The sequence below is a fragment of the Pogoniulus pusillus genome, chromosome 26 (assembly GCF_015220805.1).
Source record: "Pogoniulus pusillus isolate bPogPus1 chromosome 26, bPogPus1.pri, whole genome shotgun sequence".
Lineage (NCBI taxonomy): Eukaryota > Metazoa > Chordata > Aves > Piciformes > Lybiidae > Pogoniulus > Pogoniulus pusillus.
This window is the reverse complement of record NC_087289.1, coordinates 7,175,232-7,195,181: the sequence shown is the minus strand read 5'-3', so window position 1 is coordinate 7,195,181 and position 19,950 is coordinate 7,175,232. Positions and strand designations below refer to the sequence as shown.

The window sequence follows — 19,950 nt, the reverse complement described above, 5'->3', positions numbered from 1 at the left end:
CCTTTGAAGGTGCCTGGAAGAAGTGAGTGAAGAGAGATTTGAAGTCAAGAGAGAACAGTAACTGAAGAGGTGATTTCAGGAGCTTCATATCAGGAAAAGAAGCATACATTTGTGTCATTTCTAGTCAAAAGCTAGCAGCAAAATAGGGCCACTCTTTTAATCTAGGCCTTGCGTATGTAAGGGTTTAGGACACAAGTACATGCACGTAAGTCAGTGACTTGATTTAGATGTCAACCGCTAGAAATTTTAACCTCTGAATGTGGGTGTTCTCTTAGAAGAGTCTCTTTTCACTGATATACAAACCATCCAGAGTTAAAAATTCTGACATTAAACTGTCCTTTGAAGCAAGAGCATCCATATTCCAACCCAGCAGATATTTTAAGGAACTAGAAGCAAGCCTCACTCTTCCAGCTTGTAGCATCCCAGGCACTATGGGAAAACTTGCACTCTCAACTGTTGCAGAGCCTTGAGTGATGGAGTGGAGTGGAGGGCTATGGGATAGAAGCACAGGACTAGGGCTCCCAGCCCAGTTCTATCCCTAAACTGCTTTGTGTTGTTGGCTGTAAGGTTTGAAGGTGATTAAATAAGAGGATTACTGACAGGTGCTGTTCAGAGAAGATGGCTTATAATGAGGTGCTGTCAGGGCACAAGCCTAGAGCTCCATTTGCTACCTGTGCCCCTCTGCCAAAGCACTGCAGACCAGGTGCAACACTGCAAACATGCCTGAATGTCATCTCTAAGGGTGACCTAAATGTGAACCTGCAGTTAGAGACTTATCCACATAACCTTGCCTATGAGTTCAGAAGAAACAGCTTCCTTTCAGTCATTTAATGTTATTAATTGTTATTATATCTTTAGCTTTCATGCAACAATAAAAAGGAGGCTTTAGTTCCTGGCTGCAGCGGCCCCTCCCACAAATCAAAAGAATATGACTTTGATTTTGAAAAAAACTGAATAAATATGCCCTGAATACAGAGGGAAGCAGATTCTAAACACCTCAAATTCTTAGAAGAAACAATTGTTCTTTCTTTCTTTTGATTCATCCCCAAAGGTTTAATACATGTATCTCACTCACGGCATCTGGGTGGTTTCAAGAGCCAGGGCTTTGTTTCAGGTGAAGGTGTTGAAAGAAGCCATAAGAACAATGAGACAGAAAGTGTAACCAAGGGATTGTCATTTGGCTTTCTGTGAGATCTAATTCTCAGTTATCTTTACCTGATTTTCATTGTGTTGGGTCCCTTGCACTTTCTGAAAGTCAGATTCTGTAGGGGTGGGTCTTGAGTCAGTTAGCAGAAATCACTAAAGCTGCTTCAAGTAATGCAGGTATGAGAAGACTTTCCCTGTCAGGGAGACCCATGGGTGGAGTACAAGCGGCAAATCCTTGCTCACTATTCTGACAAAAAGCCTATTTTAACTTGCCTCAAGAGAAAGGGAAAACAACTCTTTTTCTTCCAAGCCCCCTCAGCTACTGAAAGAATCCCTGTGTGTGGATGCCTGCATGTTTCATGTCTCCCCAGAAAGCACCAGAGCTTTGTTCAGGTTGCCAGTTTGCTGGCCAGGGCAGCGCTCCTTGATGAAGAGGACAAGGCAGTGCTTTTGCTGTCACTGAAGACAGCTAATTTGGGAGGTCTGACCTGGTGCTGTAGCCAAGTTTGCATTCTCACAGCATCATATTTAAGGGCAAGGAGCTCTCCACCCAGTTGTGCAACCTGAACTGCCCTGTTCACCCCCCCTTGCCTTTGTTGTAGAATCCCCCAGGTACCTGACACACTTCAGGGTTTCAGACCTGCAGAAGCGCAGCTCAGCTTCCTAACACAGTACCTTCTGCAAGGCAGACAGCACTGCCTGACAGTCATTCTGCCTTGGTTTTAATTTTGACTGAATAGGTGTGAAACTGGGGGGAAAGTGTTCTGTGCCTGCCTCGGATTCAGTGATCTTGACCACTTAGAATAAATAGCAATTTCTGTAACATATTTTGTCAGTTTTGGGAATTTGTACCAAAAGAAATGTTCTCTGCCTTGCCACAGTCCTGCAAACAAAAGATGATTTTAGTAACTTCTGTGGTGTCTCTAACTGCCTTTCTTGATTACATCTAATAGTCCTTCAAAAGCTTGTTTGAATAATTAAGTTTGTCCATTTCATTGAGGTCTGGCTTTTGCTTTGCACTGGCGGTTTTCAGTCTTGGTAGGTAAGCTAGAATTAATGAGAAGAATTCTTGGCTAGCCAAAATTACCACAGTTTGTTAGTAGCCAAAATATTGACTAGGTAGTTTTATCTGTATTGGATTTTTTTTTTCCCCGTGGGCCAGTCTTAGAGCAGTAGAACAAAAGCCAATTCATCTCCTCCAGCTTCTTTTTACTTTTGTAATTAAAAAAAGAATTAAAAAAAAATCTGAATCTTTACATTCTGGTTGAAGTACAAATCTTTCAGTGTCTGGGAAGGAACAGGTTAATATTTTGCCTCTGAGCTGCCTGGAGTGTTTGCCCGCTACCAGGGTTTACAAGAGAGCCTAGGTATGGAAGGACTCAGCTGAAGGGAATTACTCCATCAGGAAGGTCTATGAAAGGAAGCAGAGACCAAGTATTGGGTCAGGAACCCAGGACTAAGGGGACTGCTTACTTCGAGGGGCTTATTTATTTATGTAATTCCTTTTTTAGCCCCTTTTAGTGAAATGTTCCTTTTTTAATGTGAAATCTTTGTACCACCTTCCCATCCTTCCCCCACCTAACCTGAAAGGGCTTTTTTTCAGCATCCTTCATTGGCTCCCCTGACCTGTCACACTTCTCAGACTCATTTTATCTCATCATTTCCACTCTGTTTTACATGTTTTAGTATGTCCCATTATTTCCATATTGAAAGCTTTTTAAGATAAGAAGCCTAGCAGGCTTGCAAAGACTATTAGACACAAATTATTTTTTCCTCTGTGGGCCTTTACATGTAAAATGTAAGTCCATTTCAAGGAAAGACAGTTAAAAATTGACCTACATTTCTGTTGGGTTATGTCTCGTGTTACACAGTGCTCAACTTTCTGGAAAGATAGGGCTTTGCAGGGTGTCTCAAATGAGTTTGAGAAGGAAAAGCATAAAGAACACGCAGTCAAAAATATAAGTGGCACTTGCTCACCACTGAATACAGAATGTCTTGTTCCTTAGGTGAGATTGCAATTAGGGGTAGATAACACACTAAGAGTTCTATTGTTCTTTTAGATTTTTTTTCCTTTTTTACAAGATAATTACAACTATTATACACTGTTACACTTTGATTCATCGAAAAGACAAATAAATTACATCAGGAAGAACCTTATGTTCAAAATATTAAGATATATTTCTGCTCAGGAAAGTAACTGACTATTTTACAGTAATATCATACATTATAAGATCTGATTGTTTAAAGAGTGGGTCCAACTACCATGAATCTTAGTGTAGATAATGATTCTGGATTTTTCTCAGTCTGCAGTCACTGTTGTGTCTTGGCAACATATTCATAGAATCATAGAATCAACCAGGTTGGAAGAGACTTCCAAGATCATCCAGTCCAACCTATCCCCCAGCCCTATCCAGTCAACTAGACCATGGCACTAAGTGCCTCATCCAGTCTTTTCTTGAAGACTTTCAGGTGCCTCCACCACCTCAGTATTCTCATTGATTCTTCCTATGAACAGGCAGGAATTCAGGCATTTGTCTTGAAATTTATCTAGTTTCCTCTTTGCATAACTGCTGAAGTAACCACACTGACCTTTTGGGGCCAAAGGTATTCACTGATCTGCTTGAGGTAAAAAGCAGATATATGTAGCAGACCTCTTGAATCTTAGTCTCCTTACTTGTCTCCTTTGGATGCATATTGTCTGCCCACCCTAGTCTGCTGGTCTAACAGTGCTCTTGACAAAGGGGTTGCAAGGCTTGGTGTTTGCAAGGTATTTAAGATTCCCAGAAAGAAAATGCAGAGTCAAGCAGCACCAATGGGAAGTGGTAATGTATTGATAAACATCTGCTTTAAGGACTACGTTTGTGTAACTTTAACTGGCTGTTAGTGTCTCACTTCAGCAGTGACTATGGCTGTCATTATTTCACTAGAGCAGTGTTTTGGATGGGGAGATTCTACTAGAAGGCTGGCAGCTTAAAGCTTGTGAATATGATGCACAAGGAACCTGTCAGTCTCCTGTCTCCTTTAACAAGCAGGCTCAATGCATGGTACTGCAACAATTAGTCTTCAGCACGTTTTCATCAAGCCTGATGGGATGGCTGCAAACTTCTACACTTGTTCAGTTCTTTCTTGTCCTTATTCCCGGTCCTCTCCAGCACTGTCCTTACCTCCTGAAAGAGAAATCAAACAAAATGTAGACTAAAATTCCAAGTGAAAATCAGTAATTCTCAGGGAAAGATAATAGCAGTTAGACAAAAGTACGCCACTCACATTCAGACAAGGAAGCCTACTGTACTCTGCTTGTTCACTTGTTTCTTCTCAGTGCTGTTTATAGTGGATTATTTCCTTTATATTTTCAATGTGTTCCAGTTGGAAATTCCTCACTCTGAGCATTTGCTATGATGAGAGTCATATAAATCTAGACAAAGGAAAAAACAGATAATGTGCCAGAATGGGTGATTTAATCCTGCCCAAAGACAAAATAAGGTGCTTGCCTCTGTATATCTGAGTTTTATGAATGTGTATATCATTTATCTGTGCTGACAAAAGGGTTTGGGGGTTTGGTTTGGTTTTTTCTTTTTTGTTTTGTTAAAGGTGGGATTTTGGAAGTGGGGAGACCTAAAGGCCGGTGCAACCTTAGCTTTCCTGAAAGACAGTGATCCCATGAAGAAACATACATAAGTGCTCAAAAATATTTCACTTATTAATGGCATTTGAAGAGGTTGCTTAATTAGAGCTGAAATTCTCCAACCCCATTGTTGACTCAAAGGACAGTCCATGGTAGCAAGGTCTTTGGCTGAACACTCATAAGAATTGGCTGGGACAATGCTGATTAGGAAAGGGGCGAGATGCCAGTTTGCTTGGAGGCTGTCAAGAATTCTGGGTTTGAGGGTTGCTTTTGAGTAACCACTCCTCATGTTCTGGAGTAAGATGGCTAATAAACTCCTTCCATAAAAACTTCTGACCTCTGTAAAAAAAGAATGGCTTTCTGTTTCTGCTAACACAGGCCAGATTCAAACCAGCGACTAGGAAGTGAAAAACTCTGTATCCCATTAGCAGTCTTTCGCTGCACTTCTTCTGTTGTTAAGTTTTAGTCTCCTCAAGAATGCATACTGCAGAACTTACCTGGCACCAGTCAATCATAAAATAAAGTGTAAGATGGTTAAGTGCATCTATTTTGAGGGCTAGGCAGATTCTTTCAGTTTGATATTTCATCTCCATTCTCAGATATGCTGCATATCTTTTCTTGCCCGTTTAGAGAAATGAATGATGCATCATGGCCTTCAAGTTTTATTTTCTTCTCTAAGTTTGTTAGACATTGTAAAGGACACAATCCAAGAAGCTGCAATGTAATTACAGATTCTGCATCTCCTGTATGACCTGTCAGAAGTCTGCTGTCTCTTATAAAGCCATTCCAGCATATACTTAACGTCAGTTTGATAGAAGAAACACTTTCATAGGTTCTTTTTGATTGACACATTTAAAATGACATCAGTTCCTCGTTTTAAAACCTATTGTTATTAAGTCTCTGTTGCTATTTATGTTAGAAGTATGTGCATGTATGTCAAAACAATACATCAACTTTGTTGATTTGCTGCACCTAGATTGTGTTGCCAAGGTAACAGAACAATTGCTTTTAATCTTTTCTAAATTGTCTTATTTGTTTGTTTCACATTCCAAGTTTCATACTTGAATTTCCAAAAGCAGAAGTGGAGTATTTTTTAAAAATACTTTTTAAGACCATTGGTTCATTCTGCATATTTTATGAAATGCACACAGACAGACACTTTCTGTTAAGGTAGGGAGTAAATAATTCAACAGATTATTTGGGATAAATATCTGTTACTGGGTGCACAAGCAGCTTTTCAGTGTTCTGCCTTTGGTATTTATTGGTTACTTCTGAAGTAGTACATATTGAATTCGGTTCCTTCATAATTTGTTTATCTTCTTAAATCATGAGATCTTCATATATGCCCTGTGTGTTTTCTGGTGTTGTCACCTGCATTGTTCGCACTAGCAAAATATGAGTAATTCCCTTTTTTTATGGTGGTACTTCCATATTTGGTCTTGGAAAGGTACCTCTCCACACAGCTGGAAGGGTTGACATTATTTGCGTGAGAGATTCTAAATCCCCAACCCAGACTGGCCAATATTTTGACCAGAAGCACTTCCTGCTTGTGTCTGGAGGTGAATTTTGATTCTTCAGTAAGTAACTCAAACTGGAATTATTGATGTTTGTGATTTACAATCCTTTTGAGTTATGAAGTAAACCCAAATCAACTTCTCATATGCAATGGTGTCAGGCTAAGTCTGTGAGATCCTCAATAAAGGTTCATCTATTCAAATGCTCCCCAGATGATATCTTCCCAAGTGGTGATGTGTATAGTAAACTCTAAAGGTTTGGCTGGCATTACTTGGTTATAGTGAACTCTAAAGGTTTGGCTGGCATTACTTGGTTATAGTAAACTCTAAAGGTTTGGCTGGCATTACTTGGTTATAGTAAACTCTAAAGGTTTGGCTAGCATTACTTGGTTATAGTAAACTCTAAAGGTTTGGCTGGCATTACTTGGTTATAGTAAACTCTAAAGGTTTGGCTGGCATTACTTGGTTTAGAGAGTCTTGGATTGTGGCATGTTGGTAAGGATCACCTTGGTGTTTCTTGGTTACTGTATTTCAGCTGCATGTATTCGTTTAGGCAGGCGCTCAATTTTTTAGTAAGGTCTTGTCTGTACTTATATACATTTATAATGGAATTTAGGAACAAAATGTATCCAAAAGATGATGGTTTTCCATCATCCTCCAAAATAACACTTGGAAGGCACACCCCTGACAATTAGTCCAGGCTGAATTGAGTCTGGGCAAGAGGTGATTTCCCCACACATGCTTGTGCAAAGTAATTGTCATGCTATGAAAGTATAAAGTGAAAAACAGACCACATATAACTGCAGTGAGCTTTTAAGATTTATTTTCCCTAAAAAAATGGGGAGCTCACTTTGAATCCTTCCTGTATAACGTGGGAAACTCACATTGAATCCTTCTTCTGTTATAAACTTCTCTAAGTCTGTTTAAATCAAAATTCATGTTTATGAAAAGTAGTGTCCCAAGCTTTGCTGATGGTTTGTCAAATAAATTAGAGTATCCATCAGAGGGGAGGAGTGGTTGTGTATCCAGGCATACTTTCCACAAAATAGTAGACTAAGTCTGTTAGTTGATTACTTCAAAGAGGTTAAAACAGCAATGTATGTCTCTTGGTTAGTGATGTATCAACAAGCTTATTAGGATATATTCCAATAACCTTCATATTCTTTTTAGTAGATGGCAAAAGGAGATCAGAGAGATCTTACACCTGTGCAAGGTTTCCTTGTCCTTTGTCATATTATACTGAAATGTCCTGTAACTCTAACCTCAATAACTTGATAAGCACTGCACTCAGAGTCTAAAAGAGCATGCATTGTGAGAAATTTTATTACTAAAGAAAACATATTGTTGATATGACTACAATGATGAGATTTATGTTGGGAAAGATCAACAAATGCAAATACAGACTTGCCAGGTTCTACCTGAAGAATGAGAACAAACACTGTATTTCAGCAAAAAGGAAGAACTGCACTTAGACCTCTCTTGGCCAGTTCTCCAGGAATCAGTTTTCACAAGGATCATGGCTTGTGTTCCCAACCCACTCTTTGATGTTATCTAACCACTGTATCAACTGTTTTCCTGCTATATTATTTTGAAACACTTTCCAAGGGCTTGTATAAATGTAAACAGTTAGACATTTTCTGAGTTCCAGTTACACCTAAAATAAATAACACAATAGTTTTGATTTTAATGAATAAACTGTACTGTAATAGCACTGGCAAAGAAGTAGATTTTTTAAATAGCATGTAAAAAAGGAAGAAATTCTGTAATAATTAATTTCACAAGTAGCATCACCTATCTGAAAACTATGGGAATGTTGCAAATTATGACTGTGGAATGGAGCATTGCTTCATGGTTATAAGGTGGTGTGCTCAAGGAGGAGCTATAAATAAAAGGAGGTACTGAGTAGGTTTATTAAAGGCATACTGAAATTTCATAACAAAATCTGCATTCAGTGACAGTGATGATCCTAGAAATATACTGAGTAAATATATATTTGAGTGGAGCATAACAGTCTTAGTTGAATTTTCACCCAGGCAAGAACTCATGGGCTGTGTCCTGTTAAAGAAAAAGAGGTGTCAGTACAGAGAACATGCCATGATCTTCTAAAGTAATCTGAAGATTATTTCACAGCCTGAAAAAACAAAGGTTTAGATACTTTGACACTACTGCTATTCAATGCCAAGGGGCAGGTGTTATATCCACCTAGGACTGTGAAGTATTTGTCTTCTATTAATCCTGGCCATAAACCAAAAAGTGGCTCAGGTAGAATAAAACTCTATTCCCACATCAATGAATGTAACAAGCATGGAAAATGATACAAACCTAGCCCTTTCATGTTATAATATTAATCTGAACTGGCACAACATGAGTCCACTTCTACAACAAAGATTGGACAGAGAATAGGAAAGGAACACATGTCAAATATTCTCACAACAAATCTAAATAATCTAATCTGGTGTGTGTGGTCCTTCTCAGAAGCTGGTCCAAGTCTGGTTACAAAATTACAGGTTGGTTTGGGGTTTTTTATTATTGTAACAAGAAGAGCCCCAGTATGCTCTCCATCTAACAAAAGGCTCAAGTTTGCAACAGTTTCAGTTGCTATTAAGGACTTTACTCAGAAGACCACTTAACAGTTTTGAGTGTCAGAAACTTCTTAATTCAAAAAAGTCACAGCTATGTTCTGTACTTGAGTGGTGTAACTTTTTTTGCATTCTTTAAATGTACCAAGCACCAGTCTTTATCATACCATGGGTTGGAAAAAATACTTCTGACCTGCTGAGTGCATGTTCTGTACTTTAAAAAGCAGACAATTCTACCCCTTTACTGTCTGGCAACTTAGACTGAATACAATATTCATGAGAGAGACCAGATCAACAGCCTCGGAGAACAACGCCTTCTCTGCACATAGCAGCTGCTCAGTGGCTTGCCCATCCACCTTCTACAGGCTTGTGCTTCAAACCTGTTCTGAGGACACCACTTCAGAGAGTGTGGCAGCAATGGAACTGTCACGTCCCTCTGATTCCCCATGTCTCTTACGGCACTATCAATTTGTGATAACTGTGAGTTTAAAGACACACTCTTCCTGTTTGGGAACTGGTCTGTGAACACTTTGACATACATCACAGAGGCCATCCAATGTGTATGGTGCTCTCTCTTCAGCATGGTTGCATTGCATTCAAATTGGTATCTAGAACTGTGTTCAGCTGCTTTAAACTTGCTGAGTCACTCTTGCTGAGAAGATTCTTTGTGACTTTTTGACTCATCACATCCAGACCTGCTGTGTCATCTGTGTGCCTCGTGACTGGTGTAGTGACAGCGTGACTTACTGAACTGATGCTTTGTGATTTGCTGAGTTGCAGCTTTCTCAGGTGCCTCTTGCAGGGTCATGACTTTACCGAGTTGTGATTTATGGTCCATGCACCGTTGTACCCCTTGCAGTGTGTCTGGCTGCTTGAGGAAGACCATGTGCCTGATTGCAGGAGAACACTGTCTTTCCTCAGCATGATTTTAAGACATTGTTGGGAAGCATGAGAGGTATTTTCACATTAATGCCAAAGTACAGAAGGCAGCAAGTACAAAGCCAAGGGCTTCTGTGCTACCAAGGGCTTATGTGCTACCAAGTGCAATAGACTGCCTTTTTTTAATCACGTCCTGGGCTGTTGCCATATTGCTGGAGTTCATTTCTACTGGCCCTGGCAGTCTGCTACAATCCAATACTACACTGACAACTGACTTTGTAAAGTCTCATTTGCCTATGGTACCACAGCTATGATGGGCCGGAGCAGGGCTGGGTTCTCCTTACAACTGGGACTCATCACACCATGTTTTCTTCTGCTGCAAAACAACTACTTCACTTCTCTCATGTGTTACTGCTGAAGAAACCAGGCTGTTACTTTCAGAAAACATGCTTATGCTTCACATGAAATGCAATGCCCTCAGCAGGCAGCAGAAAGCTGTAGGAGCTACTGGAAATCTAGCACAAAACCAGGAGCTACTGTAGGACACATCTTGTGTCCTGTTCACAGAGGGATAAATGCTTTTGAATTTTGTGTGGACTGACTCAGTGTCACTGTGGAGCATAATGTCTCACCTTTCATACAATACAGATATATGTACACATAGTTCATCCACTCCACAAGACAATGACCTTCAAAAATTAGATGGTCTGAGCAGTCCAGCTGGCCACACTAGACCAGAATTCACTTTCGGTATTCTAGCTACACAAAGGTTAAAGGATTCCCTACAGTTAGCAGGCTGAAAAGCAAAGTAAAGCAGCAAAGCACCAGGATGGCTTTTGTGGCCTATAATATGTCAATTTGTACAGTAAATAGGGTCTGTGTTTAATGCTCCCCTGCAGCAATGACTATTAATAATAAAAAGCCTTGAAAGGAACAGAACTTTGATGATAAAGTATTTCTGACAGCTAGCTCCTCAGCACAACAACTGTTGTCCCCAGAGACTCATTCAACATTCATTTGAATCATGGAGAAAGAAGACCAGCTTGGAAGATGTTTTTTTTCTGGAGTGCAGAGGGGCACTTTGATCCTAGCTCAGATAACAGCTGCTCTACCTGAGCGGATTTTCAGGTAGATGTATCCTTCAGCCCTGGTAAACCTCAGGGGAGGTGTCTGGTTGACCTCAAAGCTCAGGCAAGGCACCTGATACCTGAGGGAGGGTCTTTGAATGGGCAAGAGGACCTGGCATCACATTTTATCATTCTGTCAGTCTCGCGTTTCTGGCGAGAGACAGCGCACACAGGAAGGGAACTCCTGGAGGCATTCAAGTCGCACCTTGATTTTTTTTTTCCCCATTGTGAAATAAAAAGGAGGCAGAAAGCCAAAATACTTTGATTAGATTTTGTCTGTACTATTGTGTTTTCTCACTGCCCTTGGAGAGTACAAAGGACTTCATTTGAAATCCACGACCCTGATTTCCCAAAGCTGGGGGCAAAAGCATATACCTGATACTTGATAAACTACTCGGAGGCAAATGAAACAGTTCATATAGTGCCTGTAAGAGCTACAGTGATGGGCACTATGGCTATCCCTATGGTAAGGACACAATGCTAGATACTCTAAAATGTGCTAGATCCTTTGGTACTTATGCAGACAACATCTAAATCAAAAATAATATTAGCTTTGTCTGAATATGATATGATAAAGATGACTGTATTTATTTCCTGTTCTACCAGTGGCACTGTGCTGATTTGTGTAAATGAATGTGCAGAATATTTGTGATTCCTTGTCAACAGAAGTGACAAGGCACTGATTTTTCAAAACTTACTTCATTTTAGCAATGCTTTCTTTTTTTTCCATGTCTGTCCTTGTGGCACTGAGGTAAGCACAGAGTAACACAGACAAAGATTGCACCAACCAGCTTTTTATTTTTTTTGTTTAAGACCACTTGAAAACACCACCCCAAAAAACTCTTCCTCCATTTATGAACTTAATTAAAAGTATAACCCCAAAGGTGCCTTGGTGGGGAAAAAAGAATGGAACAAGTGCTTAAGAAAGCCCAAAACTTTGTCTCACAGCCAATACAGCCAAGTAGTCAAACTTGCACCTGAAATTAGCCCTGGGTTTTCAGCCTGATAGCAAGTTGCCTGCTCTGAGGCATCTAATGCAGAGATCCTGTACAGCCCCTTTCTGTTGGGGTATGGCAGTTCTCCATCCTGTTGTGAGCAGAGGCAGAGAAGAGTTATCTCATAATTGTAGAGCTCAGGAGGTAAAGATAGTGAACTATGGAGCACACACTCTTTGCACAGGGGTGGCTTTTGGTGTTTCTGGACAAAAACCTGCTTGTGAAGAGAACAGATGTGCACAAAGTCCAGCCTCACAGTCAGGTTTCAGTGGCTTTAACGGAGACTTGAATAAAGACTAGGGACAAGCCAGCTGCAGTGCACACACACCAAGGCATCCTGTGGCTTCCCATGGGACTGAGAGGCAGCAAGCTAAAACAACCATATTTTGGATAGTTTCAACTGGTGAAAGAGCCTTTGGAGGAGATGTTTGAGGATGAAGGATTTCTGTGGTGCTTTTGTACATAGTTTACACAGCCAACCTTTTAAACTCCTAACAGATTACAGAGCCTGGAAATGTTCACAGTTGCTCCAAAGTTAAGGGTTTTGTCCTGTTGAGTCATTACATTATCTGAGTATAAACCAAAGAGTTTTCAGCTCTGAATAATTTAGGTGAAAGAGTTAGCCCTAGGCCAGGTGCTCTACTTAGGGAGATGGTGAAATAAATTATTCAGAAGAGGAGACAGGTAAAACAGATGGGAAAGGCCGCCAAAACAAGACACCCAGAGGGCAGCTGTTTTACAGGTCCCCTGTGAAGCACCTCACTTACTAGGAGGGCTGTAGTAATGAGTCAAGCAGCGGTGCTGACAATGAACTTTGCCTTGTTAATTCGTGTGATGGTCACAGGGAATACAAGTACTGATGTAGAAGCAATTACTACAGTATTTAAGCCTGTGCAACCCATGCTTTATCGATAGAAAATGTGCCATTCTCACAAGATTTAGGACAGAGGTTCCTGAATTATAGATTTTGAAAATGAACCTTAGTGGGGAAGGGGAAAATGTACTCCTCAAAAATATTGACTCAACTTAAACAATGCCATTTTCCAGACAGCTTATGTCGACACGTCACCCAGTTGCAGTCTGTCTTTCCACACATATCTAGATTTTTAACTTTTACTTAACCCATGCAATTTGGAGTACATTTTTGAAGGAAATTTGAGATCCTTACTACTTCTGTTTATGGTCATATGTGTCAATTTTTATAGAACCCATAATTTCAACTATGATAAGTAAAGCCGTTTGATATTAGATGTACTCAAATAGTCCAGGAACTTATGCCAAAGCAATGAAAAGTTCTAAATTATCTTGCCATCTTTACTGACAAGTGAATATTTTACTGGTTTTTACTGTCAGTCAGTGTTTGATTCTTTTGCTAATGACAGTCACTAACTTTAGTGGTGGTTGGCAATGTAAGAGAAGTGTCACAAATGCATATGAAAGCTGACACAGCTTTTTTCTAAGAAGACTAAATAAACAAAATACTGTGGTTCTGATTTTAACTCCCATAACAGAGCACCTATTTCATACAAAAATTAGTGTAGTTATGAGGAAATAAATTGCCTGTGCAAATGCAGATCAGATGTGTATTTCTCCATGTCAGCATATAGAGCTACAAGTTTCAGTGAACAGAGGTTTGGTACTGGAGATGTGGTCTCACTAGGGATAAACTTTTATCAAGGGCAGACTATATCTCTTCCTCTCTCCTGCTTTCCTGCCCCAGGCATGAGTGATGAATGGTACAACAGAGAAACTTAAACCTGTGATGGAGGGGAGGGGAGGGGAGGGGAGGGGAGGGGAAGGGAGAGGAGAGGAGAGGAGGAAGGAGAGGAGAGGAGGAAGGAGAAACATATGAAAGATCTGTCTAAAGGAAAGCACTGTAAGGAAAGAATAGTGGTGTGTCAAACACTGGGACTTAATTTCATCAGCCTAAGATGCCAGCACCCTCTTAGAAAATGGCACTGAAGTTGCCACAGCACTGCTGTCTTCCTGGAGTGTCTGATTTACCGTGGGACCTTGAAAACTTCATTTAATCTCTTTTTTTCTGTATCTCTTCTTTGTATGCTACCCAGTGTGACTAAGCACAGAGATCATTCTCACAGAAAGCACACCTGTGTGTAGAGCTGGTACAGCAAAACCTACCTTATGATCTTCAGGTTGTATTTCCATGCAGAGAAGTTTTAATGGAGAAAGCACATTTATGTTGCTATGATTTAGGTTGTCTAATAACAATTTCTCAATTAATGAGACCTTTTCAATGAAAAGAAGACCTTTTTTCCAGGTATAGCTTGTCTTTTTGTTGAAGTTCTGTGTTTATGATGTTGTGATAAACTGTGTGAAAATGAATTAGCAGCAAGACACAGGATTGTGACTTCATTGAATTTCCAGACAAAACTGCTACAAAAGTGAAACACTCAAATATCTGTAAAATTAGCACAGAAGGGCTCAAACTTAGCCATATGATCAATTAATCCTTTTCTTTTCCAGTTTTGCTTCAATGTAAAGGTTCTCAAATAAGAATTTTAAAATTATTTCCCAAAGTATGTGCAAAATTACTTTGACATCCTTAGGAAGTTTCTTTTTGCTGTTTTATAGGAGTTTTCAGAAATCTATTATTAGATAGTCTTATCATCTGCAGGCTCTTCTCTGAGCTGATATTCTACTTTTACTTCATTGAGATATTACATAAGACCAAGATTCTCACCTTTTGTCCAGTTAGACAAGTGTGTATGTGAGCTAAGGATGACACTCAGTCAATAAATCTTTTCACTTCCTCTGTATTGCCTTTGAGCTCAAAGGAGGATTGTGCCACCCTCTTCAAAGAAAACAGCACCTGCTGATGTCCATCTGCTTCCCTCTTCGTATCTTCCTTTCTTTGTGACCATCATTATGGCTTCCTGACTTCTTTAATTTGGTAGCTAACTCAAGCAGACTTCATGCTTTTACTGTTCTTTTACATCTATTGTCTTGTCTCTGATCTCATCTTACCACCATTTTACTTAGCCTTCTTTTCTGTCTCTTTCTCCTAAAAATGCAGACATTTTTGGTCTCAACTGTCTTGGACAGCTGCCCCTTCATTTTACCTACCTTTGGCACTGCAATATCTTTCTTCCTTTGACAACCCTTGACTATGTCCTCTACTGTTATTAGCAGAGTTCCTCTATTCTCTTCTCATCTTGGACCTGCTTTGTTGACTCCTTTGCTGATGTACCTCATTATCTTCCTGGGCAAAACCCTGTCTTTCATATCTTGTGTCTTTGTTTGGTTGGCTTTTACCATTGTTGTTCATACTGATCTCTTCATTTGATACTCTTTTCCTAAGTGATGTCTTTAACTAATTTAGTGATTATCTCTAATCTACATGTCTGTCTACTTGCTCTGCCACTTTTTTCTTCTGAATAATTGTTTGTTACATAGCAAGGATATCCTGTAAATACTACTGAGAAACTCTTTTCAAATCACATAATCATTCTGCCATTCTGTCTTAGTTAGTCTAGTTGGTGTTTATTTTGAATTCTCATTCTGAATAAGAAAAAAGAAAAAGTATATATATAGCTGCATTAGCAATGAGAGTTAAATTACTCAGTAGCTCAAGAAGGGATTGTGGTTTCACCTCATTAAAAGCTTTTTCTCTTTTCTTATCAAGCTTTATAATCAGTAAATGACAAAGATCACAAGTGTCATCCCCCCAGTCCTGCGGCAGTACGAGGCAAAACAAGAAACTTATTCTCTTAGCAGTTGCTTGTTATGTCAATGCAGATAAAGGAGGTTTCATTTAGTTTGTTGAAAAACAGAAACATCTGCATAGAAAAAATAATTAATGTAGCTAGCAATTTTGAATTGGCACATATTAATTGAGAAATAGGATGTATCAGTAAACCATCACCTAGTTATCAATGAGGTAGAAACATCTACATTTCCTCTCTGCCATTTGAAATGTGTATTTCAAACTATTAAAATAGTTATTAAAATGCATACAAAAAAGAATATTTTAAAAGTGATGTGAAGACAAAGAATTAATTTGGCTGGAGTATGTGAACAATTCAATGGCTTTGCAGGCAAATGTGGCTGTAATAATAACCATCAGTGCATAGTGCTTCTTATTTGATGGTTGCAGTCCACATTGACTGGATCATATGTTTTTAAAGGCCCATCAGTAAATCAGATTTTAATGTGTTTAGCCTAGTCACTTAATAGCATTGAGTGAAATTCTTTGCTTTTAAGGTAAATAGATTCAGTGTTCTTCTCACCAAGTCCCACATGATGGGTGCTGGAACAGCTATCTGAATTGAGCTATTGGAAGATTTTCATCGCCCATTTGGTATCACTGCAGTACTGCACAGATGCCTGAGAAAATAATTTGATTCTTATTTATTGATTTCATTGCAGATAGTGCCTTGATTAAACAGGGGGGAAAAGGAAATTATTCTAAAAGTTCTATTAAAAGTAATAAAAGGTTCTATTAAAATGAATTAAACTGAGAAAGCAGTGATATTCCTAATGTGATTGAAGGGAATGATGTTTGCTACTTTCCACTCAGTGCACCACCAGACAGGAGAAAATCAGTTATGCTCAGCTGAGCTGGTTTGTAAATAATAATGGAATTGAGGAAGGTGTAACTGAGAAATTTGACCAGTATTCTGGGAGTTTTCCTGGAAAAGCAAATAAGGAATTCCATTCAAGAATGATCTCTCTGCATTATAGGGTGGATATATCACCTGCTTTCATAGATATAGACTGACCTTTTTAGATGTCTTCCTGTAGATAAGTTCCTATCTGTAGTCAAACTATCTTTAGTGTCTGATACTTTTTTTTTGCGGTAATATTTGTGGAGAAAAAGTGACTTATATATGACCTAGAGGCTAGATCTCTTAACCTAGGATATCTTCAAGAGCTTGTAAGTTTTAGCCTTGAACTGTGAAAGAGAGCCTTTTTGTTATTCCATGCTTGGCTCGATATCTTTTTTCATGTGTCAGGACCTAGCTCATTATAAGTCATTAAAGTAGGCATTTTTTTACACTGCTTCTATTAAAGGGAGCGAGATTCATAAAGCTGAGATCAGGTTTAGGCTGACAAGACTGGGGTGGTGTGCTAGTTTGAGGCTAACACCCAAACTGTCACAGGTGGTTCAGTGGTAAACTATAGAGTGAATCTTTAATAATAAATAACATCCACAGTACTACTGATTATGTAACGATTTTGATTCAGGTTTATCCCAATAAACATGCTTATTATACATATTCACCACACAGCAGTGAGCTTAAAATAATATATTATAGACACACAATATATAAAAGGAGTAATTACTGAAGTCTGGATTTACATGTTGAAATCTGAACCAAGTCCTGTTTCATGGGAAAGTTAGTATTGCTTTAAACCTATTTTCTTTTTTCTGTTTTTGGTTTTCAGGAATGTAAATGCACAAGAGGTTGGAGCTGTTAATTACTTTTCCTGACACAGTGTAAAATATTTCAGATTTGCTAAGTAGGTATGTGTGGGAATTAAAATTAACCTTATATATCCACCTTTAGGGGGGAATATGTTTCTTTTGGCCAAGCTCTGTGATTGTAGAATCACTAAGGCTGGAAAAGACTTTTAAGATCATCATGGTTTACATCTTTCTTGAAGCCTCTTTGGGTGGATGATAAACTTTATCTAATGTGAACACCAGCTATTATTATCAGTTATCTAACATTCCTATGAGTTATTTATTTGTATGTTCTAATATAATTGGTATGAAATATGTGGTTTCTACTGTAACTAGCAAATATTTCATTCTCTGCTGTCAGTAGTGGGGAAGATTTGCACAATAAACTCCAATGGGCAGGTGAGACACCTCAGGTTTTGAGAGTTTACCTGCACTAAATCATCTAAGAAAATCCTATCCTATAACTTAATAGATTAAATTCCTCTGACTTACATGGTCAGAATTTTGGCCCAAAAGAAAATCCTATCCTATAACTTAATAGATTAAATTCCTTTGACTTACATGGTCAGAAGTACATCTTTCTGGACTTAACAAAGAAACTGAGATCATTTAAAATGTGGTCTCTGTTTTAAGTAGTTCTATATCAAAATCAAGGTGGGAAGGGTACCAGACAAGCTACTGAATTACTTTCAAGAGTGAAACACTGAGTTTCTAGAGGATCCACTGTGGTAAACAATACTTTAGTGGACAGCATGTTTTGGCTAAGATAGAAGTTATGTGTGAGACATCCAGTACTCTCTGTGCAGTAATACTGAGGTGAGAGGCAGGCATAGCAGCAGTGCAAATACACAGTACATGTGTGGTCTCATCATGTTCCTATGCATTTATACTATACACCTCAGTTTTTTTCAGTCATGACTCTCCTCTCTCTTTTGCACCTTGGTATTCAAGACTGCATCAATGCCAAACTAATTCTTGAAACATTTCAAACTCTAGACTAGCACATTCAAGACAAATAAAAAGAAAGTAAGGTGGTGAAATAAATCATGGAGAGAGATGTTTACAATCTGGGGAAGCAGGGTTATGGAAGAGTTGTGTAATAGTGTATGACTCTTATGTGGTCTGCTGACAGGAGTCAATATGTGCAATTTGTTATGGTAAAAAGCCAGCAAAGAGGCCACAACTGCTGGCATCAGGTGAAGACACAGTATTAACACTTTGGAAGAGTTTTACAATTTTTAGCTCATGATACAGTAGAGAGGAAGGAAGAATTCACAATCTCTTAATACCTGTTTCCATGCAAAGCCTGTCAACCCAAAATCTCACTGGCCTGTTGGAGAGTAAAATGTTTGTGTTTCACAAGCCCACAAGGAAAAAACAGGTATATTGACATGGGGCTCAGTTTTGACTGTGACTGAGGAACCTATGGAAGAAAAAAGATAGGGAAATAGTGAAACAGAGTAAAGATTACAGAAGATCACTTGGATGGACTTGTGCAATGTTCTCTTAAGACACAACCACCTTCTGTCTCCAGTGCCCCACAGTTTTGAAGGAGGCACAACTTGGGTGCAGGAAAATTGCTGCTAGACAGTCCATACATATATACTGTGTGTGCAAAGAGACAGCTTGATCTGTTGCCTCATGAGATTTGGAATTAGTCTGGTGATAAGCTGTTTCCAAGATACCTTCCTATTCTCAAGAGCTTTCCTTACTGATACTGTCAGAAGGAAGCCTGCAAATATGACCTTTCTATCACATAAAGTTTTAAAGGCCAGGAGGCTCATGATTTTCAAACCATATGATGTAAGTTGATATCACATGAAGTGAGATGTAAGTGAATAGGAAAATCATATATGATAAATGAAATACTTTCTAGGTGTTCTGCATCAGTGGAAAAATACAGTGACACAGTTAAACCTACTGAAATAGAAGGCAGCAAATATTTTAGCTTTTATATATATATAAATGTATATGTGGAAGCTATTATTAACATGCACCTTACTATAATGATTCATGCAGACATTAAGCAGGATTATGAGGCAAATAAAGGCATAACCATACTCTTAAATCATGCTATACTGATCAAACAGTTCTGTGCAATACCCTAGCTCTTTACTTACAACAAGATAAAACACGATTAGTGCACATTAACAGTGTGGTAAAATGGAAATAATCTCAAAGTACACCTTACCCAAGCAAAGAGCACTGAAATAAAGGCAAGTAATAAATTTACACTCATCAAAGTTATTAAAAAAATATTAAGAATTTCATCAAATAACTAATGTCTGCCTGCATTTGCTGATTCAACAAACCTCCCAACACTGCTGAATTTTAAGTGTGTAAGTTAAGAGTTTTCTACTTGGGGCCTGCAGATGCATGGAAGATCGGGGTCTGCTCCTACGAGGACTAACAGAGTTAAGGGGAAAATGTCAGCCTTTATATTCAGTGTTCTTCTGGGAAACTTAAACAGAATATCAAAAAAGGATAAAGAGAATATAAGTAATCTGCCTCCTTGTCCATGCAAAATCTTAGGCATGCAAGGTGATGGAAATAAAGCACTGCATGCAAACTGTACATTCACTGAAATTGTCTATTGCACATACTAATTTTACTGTTACAATAGTTATTATAATCATTTAAATGTTGGCTATATTCCTCTC

At 38.8% G+C, this 19,950-nt stretch overlaps 1 long non-coding RNA gene across 1 annotated transcript in view; it reads left to right on the top strand.

Moving 5' to 3' along the window:
- The window catches only part of LOC135187133 (uncharacterized), a 268,750-nt gene extending 251,388 nt beyond the window's left edge, over positions 1–17,362 (top strand). Inside the window, exon 5 of the long non-coding RNA XR_010307205.1 lies at positions 17,272–17,362. This is a non-coding gene — a long non-coding RNA (uncharacterized LOC135187133). The remainder of the gene's footprint in view (positions 1–17,271) is intronic.
- The last annotated feature ends 2,588 nt before the right edge of the window (positions 17,363–19,950 follow it).